At 46.4% G+C, this 10,715-nt stretch overlaps 1 protein-coding gene across 1 annotated transcript in view; it reads right to left on the minus strand.

The window, feature by feature from the left end:
* Positions 1 to 9,757, minus strand: part of CAPG (capping actin protein, gelsolin like) — a 64,132-nt gene extending 54,375 nt beyond the window's left edge. The window contains exon 1 of the mRNA XM_069628848.1: positions 9,463 to 9,757. The gene's annotated coding sequence lies outside the window, so the exon portion shown is untranslated. The remainder of the gene's footprint in view (positions 1 to 9,462) is intronic.
* Between the last annotated feature and the right edge of the window lie 958 nt (positions 9,758 to 10,715).

The following is a 10,715-nucleotide window of genomic DNA, read 5'->3' on the forward strand; positions in this document are numbered from 1 at the left end:
TGACCTGCGAGTCTGGGACCCACACTGAAATTGCAAATATTGGAAAGAGAATCGTGGAGGACTTTGGGGAAAGGAGTAATTCCCTGGAACTGTGAGCACACTGAGAGGAGGGAGATATCCTCTTGGGTAACTACAAAGTACTTACCTATTAATTGTTTGAACTTTTGCATTTTGGTGAAAGGGAAGCTGGGGAAGGGAGCCATTTCCTGGAGGAATACACCTTGTTCATTTGGAACCTTTTGATTTGAATCTTACTTTTATGTTGGATTTGAACACTTTTGAGAAGCAGATACAATATCCTTTGCACCTTAGAGTTAATTTAGAGTGTGAGGGCCAGAATAGGATTACAAACACAGGACATATTTTTGCTTTGGACATCTTGACAAAGGAAAGACCCCTGAGTTTTTGGTTTAGCTAGGGAAATACCTCCTAGGGTAGGGATAGTGAGGCATTTGCCAACCCCTTCTTAATTTGAATAAAAGTTTATGACCAAATTCCTTGAGTCCTCCATGCCCGCATCTCATTCCTGGCTCATCACAATGCCTGTCCTTATAGCCATACCCACCAACTACATTCTACACCCCACCCAAAAGATGTCCCCCTGGGATGTCTTTGAGCTACTACTGTGATTTCTGAGAAGCCGTTTAAAAGTAATGACAGCTATAAACCACCTCCTGGTGTAATCAAAAGGTCTTTAATCAAGTAAGATTTCAGCCACTTGGTTTATAAGCAGTATATGTCTCCTTGCATCCGTTTCTTGCACTGAATTCGTGCAAAAAACAAGCATTGGCAAAGCCAACGTATTTACTCTTGTTTAGACCCTAGCTAAGCATTTACCAGTCACTGCCATAACATGCCAAGCTATTAATACCATATGTCTGCTGTTGGCAGCTTATGGCAAGGTAGTACAATATTGACAGTGCCCGGACAATGCGGATCCCATGACTACACAAAAACCAAAAGCTTTGGCTCTGCTAATGCTTCTTTTTACGTTGTTAGTTGGCCTCACCCACGTTCACTGCACAATGCGGTCCACCGGGAGGCATTACTGCCATGAACCTCCCCAACCCCCATCTCAGATCCGTACTATGCGTTCAACACTTGCTGCTGTTGCTCAGTAACCCCAAAAACCACATCCAGCTCAACATCCCCTTGGGACACATGTACACCGTTCCTTCCTTCCCCCCTCTCAGTGCATCATGCTCACACCCCTTTGCATCACACCCTCGGCACAAACCAATGTCCTATCATTACGCCGCTCCCCTCCCTCCACTCTCTTACATAATGCTCTCTGTCATCCCTCTGTCTTCAGACATCCTGCTGCCCATCTCACACACCACCCTTTTGCAACTCCTCTGTGACTTGCAACATCACTTTGCTGTACAATGGGGAGTACATTATTCCATAACTATCCGCAGGCAGGCAGGGCTTCCAGGAGGACAGGAGGTATTATTCTCAGTTTCTATGATAGACCTAATAAAGCTACAATCACATACACTGCATTTAGGCGCAGCCCACCGTCACTGCATTTAGGCGCAGCCCACCGTCACTGCATTTAGGCGCAGCCCACCGTCACTGCTTAGCTACACTGCAGGTAGGCGCAGGCTACTGTCACTGCATTAGCTACACTGCATGTAGGCGTAGGCCACAGTCCCTGCTTAGCTACACTGCATGTAGGCGCAGGCCACCGTCACTGCTTAGCTACACTGCATGTAGGTGCATGTCACTGCTTAGCTACACTGCATTTAGGCATCGGCCACTGTCACTGCATGTAGGAATAGGCCACCGTCACTGCTTAGCTACACTGCATTTAGGCGCAGGCCACCGTCACTGCTTAGCTACCTTGCACTGTCACTGCTTAGCTACACTGCAGGGAGGCGCAGGCTAAAGTCACTGCATTAGCTACACTACATGTAGGCGTAGGCCACAGTCCCTGCTTAGCTACACTGCATGTAGGCGTAGGCCACAGTCCCTGATTAGCTACACTGCATTTAGGCATAGGCCACTGTCACTGCATGTAGGCGTAGGCCACTGTCACTGCTTAGCTACACTGCATGTAGGCGTAGGCCACTGTCACTGCTTAGTGAGACTGCATGTTGGCGCAGGCCACTGTCACTGCTTAGCTAGACTGCATTTAGGCGCAGGCCACTGTCACTGCTTAGCTAGACTGCATTTAGGCGCAGGCCACTGTCACTGCTTAGCTTGGTTGAAATCACCTTTGCCTGTCCCATTGAGTTTCGCTCTGAAGCGCTGCCCATTTAGACAGTACTCGTTCTGATTTCAAACCCTTGTGGAACCAGGAATAAGTAACAAATATTGTGCACGTTTCCATATTCACAGGCCTCTCGTCATTACATGCATATTTACTTACTACTTTCAGGGTATGAGCGTGCAGTGCCGCTTTATCAGCACACTTTACTGAATCGAGTTATGTGATGATGTGTAGACAGAATAGATTGAAATCTGACAGCCATAAAGGGAACTTTGCCAAATACAATGTGAAAAGGCTGTGAAGCTCAGCATCACGCGTCTTTAATTACATAGGCCGACTTGTCCATGCAAGATAAACTCCTGTTCCCGTAGGACGATTATCGGGGGCTGGCCCTGCTCCATTTCATGGGACTCGCTTGTTTTCTATTGAGGGCCGCTGCTACAAACTTGGGCCAGTGGAGAAACAAACAACAGATTACAGTAGTAACAAACAAGGGAATGCCCCCAAAATATTATCAGGGGCCTGCAGGTTGCAGAAAAATTGATGCAGCAAGTGAGTGATTGGGCTACGTCATCGCAGCAAGTGAGTAATTGGGCTACGTCATCTCACCATCAATTCCATGCACACATCCCAATGCAGTTTTCGGTATGGAGGCTCTGCTCTTTCATTTCTACTATGAATTGAAATGGAAATGGGACTCCCTAGGCATGACGCACCAGCTCACGTGCAAGAGTAGGCACCTGAATCTGCACTTACATTTTAGTGTATTCAAGAGTTGCATTCTGGGTGAGAGGTAATGCCTGGAAAAAATATCTAAAGCTACATGACTTATTTAGAGTAGTCACTGACTAACCACACCATGGATCTTTTTCACTGAATGTTTCGTTCAAATTCTTATCATTATAAAAAAGATTAAGTTTTAAAGTTAATTTCTTGTTAGACACCAATACCTGCCAAAGGGGCTAGAAGCCTTGCATTTGTCATTATTTTATTGGTACCTATTATTTACATGGTGTGTGTAAAATATGTCTTCATTTATTATATTTCTGTCACTTGCTTTATGCTGCAACTTTCGAATACAAATCAAAGTAATAATAAAAAATAAAATAAAAAAGGAGTAGGCCCAAGAGAGCATTGTTGCTTCATCTTTCACCTTTTTGGTTAGTGCATTGTGCACTTCTGCACACAGGCCCCAATTGAAGTTGCTTCATCTTGCAACTAAATCCTGTTTGTTGCAGCCCAGAGGCGTAGCCAGGATTGTCTAACAAGTGATGAGAGAAACACTGAATGGAATCTGTGATGGGTCTAGCATGGGCTTAAACCATACCACGAACAGGTCACTGGGCCCATACCTGAAAAGGGGAAGTATAACAAATACAAGTACAAATGTTGAAACAAACTTTGTGAAACTGGAGGTGATAAGCCAACAGTGGGCAAATATCACTTTGTGGGCAAAAGGAAAGATAAATGTGTATACGTCCTGACAGGAGAGTATACCAGGCAAGATCAAGTGTTGAAACGCTGGCAGGAGAGTATATCTGGGGAAAGTTAAAGGATTCAAATACTGCATCCAAGACCTGGCAGGGGAATACACCAGGCAAAGTCAAAAAGTGTGTGATAAACTACAGTGGAAAAGAATCTCAAGGAAGACCCATACCCTTGGGATTGTGAGTTTTCAAAGGTGGACAGAAAACCTGGCAGGGGAGTATACCAGGTGACCTGCAAGTCTGGGACCTGCACTGAAATTACAAATATTTGAATCCCAAAGAGGAGTCATGTCTGAGATTGTTGTCTTGAATATAAGGAGGAATTGGGGAAAGGAGCCATTCCCTGGAACTGTGAGCACACTGAGATGAGGGAGATATCCTCTTGGGTTACTACAAGGAACTTACTCTTTCACTGTTGGAACTTTTGATAATGGTGAAAAGGAAGCTGGGGAAAGGAGCCATTCCCTGGGAGGTATACACCTTGTTCATTAGGAACCTTTTGCTTTGAATCATACTTTTATGTTGGATTTGAAAATTTGAACACTTGAGAATCAGAGACAATATCCTTTGCACCTTAGAGCCTGAAGCTAAAGAAGTTGGGCCCACCACAGTGCCATTAACATGTGTAAATGCCCACACACTGCTGCAGAGAGAGTATTTACAGATTTTGGGTGGGCCTTGCCCGCTTAGGCCCTACCCTGTCAACGCCTCTGTTGCAGCCGAGATTTTCCAAGAGCTGAGATTACTTCTCTAGCAAGAAGCCTGTTCACAACCCACCCAGCAGCACTTGCTCCACATATAAAGCTTTCTGGTCCCTGTAGAATTAACATTTTATAATAATTACTCTTTTTATAGTGCACATGTCAACCAGATTTGGCACCTTGTGCTTGGGTACAGGTGTTACCATTACCCCACGTAATGGTACAATTATTAAAACAAATGTGTTCTTTTTAAAATACTCCTGAAGCTTATATCCTTGTTTGTCTTCCTCATCACAGCTCTTAGTCTAGAAGGTGAGCTCTGTGCGGGAGAGAGGCTCCTCTCCCAAGATGGGTATAAAAGCAACTCTGACTCACTGAGACTTCCTGTAGGCTTACCAAGCGGTGTAAAAAACCACAATGGGTGTCTGGAGGGAGGGCTCAGCTATCAATAGCTATGATGGGGATGACCTGGCCTGGGAGTAATGAGGCAATATGCCCCAAGGCAGCGGGCCAACCCTGTAGGTAATGGCCTGCCACGCCAAGTTAAGGGCCCGAGCACAGTAACGAAAGTGGCTGTGCCGTTACCAAAAGGGTCTGCCCGCCACCAAGGGGCATATTGCCATTAGCACCCATGTAGTTTTTTTTTTTTTTTTTTTTTTTTTTTACACAGATGCTAAATTATGTTTTTTTTAAAATATATATATTTTTTAAACATACCTTCCTGCGGCACCGACCGGGCCCCAGAGTGCTACTGAAAGCCGCAGTCCATTTTCATTGTGGATGACTAACGTCATCAATGGAAACGGACTGTGGAACAACAACACTGCAGGCCCGTTGTCGTGCAGTAAAGGTATGTTTCTTTTTTTTTTTTTAGGAGAAAACAAGACACCATTAGCACCCGTCTAGGGAACTACATAGGTGCCAAGGTGAGTGGTAAGGGGGAGCGGGGAAGGAAAGGGTAATGCCTGACACTTAAAGTGCTCGGAACGCTGCCTTACCTTTGTGAATATAGCCCGCATTCTTGGCTCTGGGCGCGAATGATGATTACTGCTAAGTTATCAGACTATTACCTCCTCGTCCATCTTCCCCTTTACTCTATGAGGATGTACTAAACCGCAAGCCTTCCAGAGATAATCAAAATACGCATGTGCAGCTCTTTCTTCGGTATTTATGCTCTGGGAGCTGGCCAATTTATCATAAGATAAAACAGTAACTCTGAGCTAATACCTCTGAAAATATGAATTGTGCCTTTGGTAGAGTGGAAAATAACTGAGAGTTGCAGAGGCCCTAACCCCACTGTTTGGACCCCAAGGATCCACCGGCCTCTAGTCTCCCCTGTAATTGAAAGGCATGGAAGAGAAAGAGTCCCACCCAAGACAGTGCAATAGGGGAAACCGGTGGACAACACGGGGCAGACAATAGAATGTATCTAATCCAGCTACTAATCTCCCCAGCTGCAGCTGGTGAAGACCAGGACATCTGGAAGACCACGCCCTGTGGAAGTTGCATGACATTAAATGTACCCACAGAAAACCAAAAAACGTGATAACTTTGACACAGGGGAAATAAGTCTTGACTGACAGACTCAATACCAGAAACAAATGAACTGTTTTCCTAGACATTTGAATTTTGGGAACACCCATGAGATGTCCTCAAATTAAATAAGAAGCTGGAGGATAAGGTTTGTCAATGAGGGCAATACAAATGACAATTAGTCAGCACACTCTACTTCCTTTGCACCACAGACCGTGGTCTGGTTGCCACACTGGGCGGAGTCAATCTTTACTTCACAGACAAGCTTCAGCACATTGAGATTACCACAGTGGTGATGCGTGCAGAATAAGAGACAAATGATAGGTTATTTATACCGCTGCTTAATACCCAGAGGTTTCTAAGCACGGACCCGGGGATCGAACCTGTGGTGCTCCTTGTCGTAACTGAAGTGATGCCAGAGCATGCCGTGCATGAGCCAAAATGGCAATATCAAGGGCCTGATAGCAGTAGAGGAATAAGGTCACCCAGATAACAGCAGGACACAGTGGATCCTGCGTGAGGCAAAGACATGCTCCCATGTTGCTAATACCTACCCCACCTGAGGAGAACCCTCAAAGTTCTACCTTTTAAGGAAAGGAGTCAGACACGCAAGCTAAGCACCTATCAAAGCACGAGATACCTGCCCCCTTCAAAGAGTAACATTCTGCAGCAAACCCCATCACCATCCCAGCAAAGGGTCTTTGCAGAGCAGGCGGACATCAACAAGAAAAGCGCCTTTGCAGAAATTGGGCCAAACACACTTTATAAAAATGATTACCCTAACAGTCCATCCTTAATGTTCCCTGCGCAAAATAGGTGAGCTTTGACTTCGTATATAATGGGCCCCTCCAGGTATAAATGCCAGACAACAGGATAAATGAATTGAAAATGAACCCAAGTGGAGAACCAAGGTGTCGATAGAGCCCTACCCACAGGAGAAGGAAGTCAAAAGGGCAGCTTCATATAAAACATACAATGGTGCAATTCACAGATGAAAGGACTGCAGGCAACTAACACAGATACACGTCTGAATCCTAAAATTCCCCCAAATGAATGGATTTTAAACCACAAAAATAGCAAGGGCACTAAAAAGTTTTTAAAAAAATAAATAATCAGCAATATAGGGCCACTTCGCATAGGGCCTGATTCACAGAACTGTGTTATACTGGTGCAATCCCATTGGAAAACGCTCTGTGAATTAGGCCCAGGGTGTGAACGGGTATAACCGAATACAGTCCATCCAGTGGTCATAAATGAAGATAACGGACCTAAGGGAGGCTTAACCCCAGGTGAGACCAAATAAAGACATGGGTGACATGAAAAAAATACCAGGTACAGTGTCCCTGCTCCTGACCAAACCTCCAGCACGTGAGTGGTCTCCCAGGTGAGGACTCGCCTCATGCCAAGGACTGATGAGGAATACCTTTTCTTGAAGTAGTGAAGATTGCTGCTAACCATGCTATTAATCAGATGTGATCCTTTCAATCGCTCTTTATCACCAGACAGCAGAGCATCTTCACTCTCCTGACATTTTAGCCTCGTCAGACATCATAGGGCCCACTTCCTCTCCAGATGTCACAGCACCTCTACATCATGGCCCTCAATCAGCCCCCACAACGTTTGTATCGCATTCTGCTAGTCTTGCTCCAGCACTGAATTTTAACCAAAATCATAATTCCGGATCTTGTAGGCCCACACTGATGATGGGCAAAGCAGAACGTGGTTGAGGATAATGGTTGCAGGGGGTCCATCAGACATGAAGTGGGGCCCCTCTCTAGAGATGTTTTGCTTTTCCTAGAATTAAACTATTCTCTGCTTCTGTGTAGATGTGAGCGAGGGGTATCCAGGAGAAGGCCTCGCTGCGTGCTTGCCGATAAGTTATGGTCATCACCCTATGTGCAGCCTTCCCAGCGGCCCAGCCCGTTTGAAATGGATACATCTCACTCAACAGAACCCCTTTATACAAACAGAACCAGGTTCGCGCAAAATGGATCAATTGGGTATTATTTAGAATAATAAGTTTACTCAAATCAGACAGCGAGCACAGGCATTAAGAATCCTTTGTTTTTGAGAAACTGGTCGGACGCCCAGGCAGGGGGCTTCTGCTGGACCCCTCAGCAATAGCACCCCTAGTCTTGTGATTCCACCCCTGCAACTGTTGCAAGAGGAGATGCAGGATTTGGAACCAGGAGCCTTGACTTCCAGCCCCGAGTTCCCTGCATCACCAAGACTGTGTGATCTTGTGCAAATCACCCCACATCTCTCTGTGCTGATCACTTCTAGAGTGCAAGATTTTTACTTAAAAACAATTGTGGATACCGAACGTGCACACACGAAGGGTACACTCTCTGAAGAGACGGCAAGGTTCCAATAGGTTCCATGAAGAAGAGCAAAAATGGTGCCTTGCTATGAGCAGGCCACGCCTCCTCGCTTTTAAGAGCAGATGCACTTGCGGGCTCTTTGGGCCTCCCCGCCCCCTTTCATCCCACTTCAACACTGCTGATGGCCGCTTAGGTCTCAGGTGTAGAAGCTGGCCTCCATGCCCGCGGAAAGGGCCTGGTGATGAAGGGGGTCTTATGTGCTGTAGTGGAATTCAGGCGATCTTTTCAGCACCTCAATTATATTGCTCTCTCTTCGTGTAGACTTACCCCCACAACCCCCGTTTAACCTGCTCAGTCTTCACGCCCTAGTTTCCACTATCCGTGCTTCTCTCATCCTCTCCTCTCGCTGTTTCTCCCGCCACATACTCCCTCGAAAGTCTCACATTTCTTAACAAGTTTCTCACTCTCCTTCTGCCACGTTGTCTCTCGTTTGCTCGTTTCACCTCATATGAGCGGAAAGAGGTGCATGGAAAATAGAAGAGAGAGACAGCGGAAGAGATGAGAGTGGGGCGGCCGGGAATATAGTTCCACTACTGTTGTGCACTCTTTGACCCCCGCGTGTCTCTCTCCTTCTCCCGGGCCGGTTTCCTCCGCCCATCACCGTTCTATGCCACCTTGCAGCTCCAATTTGCCTCTTTTCTGATATCTCCGCCCATGTTCTCCTTCTCTCGATGACGTTATATCTTGCTCTCACCGTCCTCTGCTCACTCTCACAATTAGGGTCCATCCTGCCTCCCCCCCCGCCCTTCGCTTCTCGCGAGCTGCCCCAGCACAGCATCTCTCACCGCCCCACCCTTCTCCCCTTCCTCCCTGCCTCGCTCCTTCTCATCTTCGGCGCCGCTTCCTCTTTCCCTGTCCCGAACCCGCCCTTTCCCAAGCGGCAGCTTCCAGCCCGTACTCTGCGCGTCTCGCATTTGCTCTGCCGCTATTTTCTTTCTTCTCTGGACGACGCCTCACTCTCCTTTCCATGCACTGGAACCTAATCCCCTTTCACCCCACGGCACTTCTCCTGTTTCAAAGTCCTGAATTTCTATGAGGCACTGTCTGGACCGCCAAAGTTACCAACAACAACAAGTGTTTATTCTGTCACGGAAGGAAGTGGGTCAGCGGAAAGGAAAGACAAGACAAGGGGCCCACTTCATACTCACCTTTAGTTCCGCCTTGGCTTCTGGGGAGGATGTTCTGTAAGGTCGTCCTGCTGCTGCCGCTACTTCTGCTGCCGCGGTGTATATATACCAGCCCTACTTCCTGGAAGGGGCGGCCCTGATGTTGCAACAGGCTGCCTCCCGTTAATCCGCCTGCCCACTCACCGGAGCCTTTTACCTTCAGAACTTGTTTGCAAATGCGAAGCAGCCTAGAGGTAGACACACGACACCGCAGCGAATGTTAAGGGCGCGCCCTGCCCTGGGGCGCCAACTAGTCATCATCCAGCAGCCAAAACATCACACACAAACGGTGCACACACTGTCACATAACCAAACAAGCAAGGGCACACCCTGCGATGGAAACCAAGCTCCTGCTCGTGCTAAAATAGATTACTTGGGCTGAACTGCACAAAAACCCCAGACTCGTGTGTAGAGGAAAAGGTCACTTTAATGTGACAGGCCACAGCTTCCAACAAAACGATAACCTGGCTCTTTCATCTTAGACTACTTACTGATCCGTAACAATTAACCAAAACAATTAATTAAAAATTGTAATACTATTTTAATATCCTATTCCTTGGCACCTCCAAAGCCAACGTAGCTAAACTTCAACTCATGCAAAACAAAGCCCTCAGAGCAGCTCTAGGCATCAAAAAATCTGAACATATATCCAACACCAGAAGAGACCACCACTGGCTCCCCATACAAGCCAGAATTCTATTTAAAACCCTGAGCATCACCCACAAATGCAGGGCTAACAAAGCGCCCAAATACCTCAACAACACAGTCATGATGAAGCCCCAGACCAGACTCCTCAGGTCCAACAAAAACGCATTCCTTGAAACCCCCAGATACAAAAGAGAGAAAGCAGGGGGCAGCAGCTTCAAAACACTGGCCCCCAGACATTGGAATGCGCTACCTACCCACATTATGAATGAAAGCTCATTCCCCAAATTCAAAAGCCTTTTGAAGACTTGGCTCTTCACAAGTTCTAACTGAACCAGTGCACTAATCCCCTCCAATCGACTATTTTACCTGACTGCTTTGTACATTAGTGTATATTATTGATACCTATTATTGTACATTTTTTATTGTTATACCTTTACACCTCTATGTTCATTCTTAGATTGCATTATCCCATTGTCTGTAACTACGCCGTGATACCCCCGGGTCTGGGCGTATAACAAATGTAATAAAATAAATAAAATAAATATAAAATAAAATAATGTCCATTGTTCCCTTCCCTCCCCCTCCAT

This window comes from Ambystoma mexicanum, chromosome 12 (genome assembly GCF_040938575.1).
Source record: "Ambystoma mexicanum isolate Mex_15411 chromosome 12, UKY_AmexF1_1, whole genome shotgun sequence".
NCBI lineage: Eukaryota > Metazoa > Chordata > Amphibia > Caudata > Ambystomatidae > Ambystoma > Ambystoma mexicanum.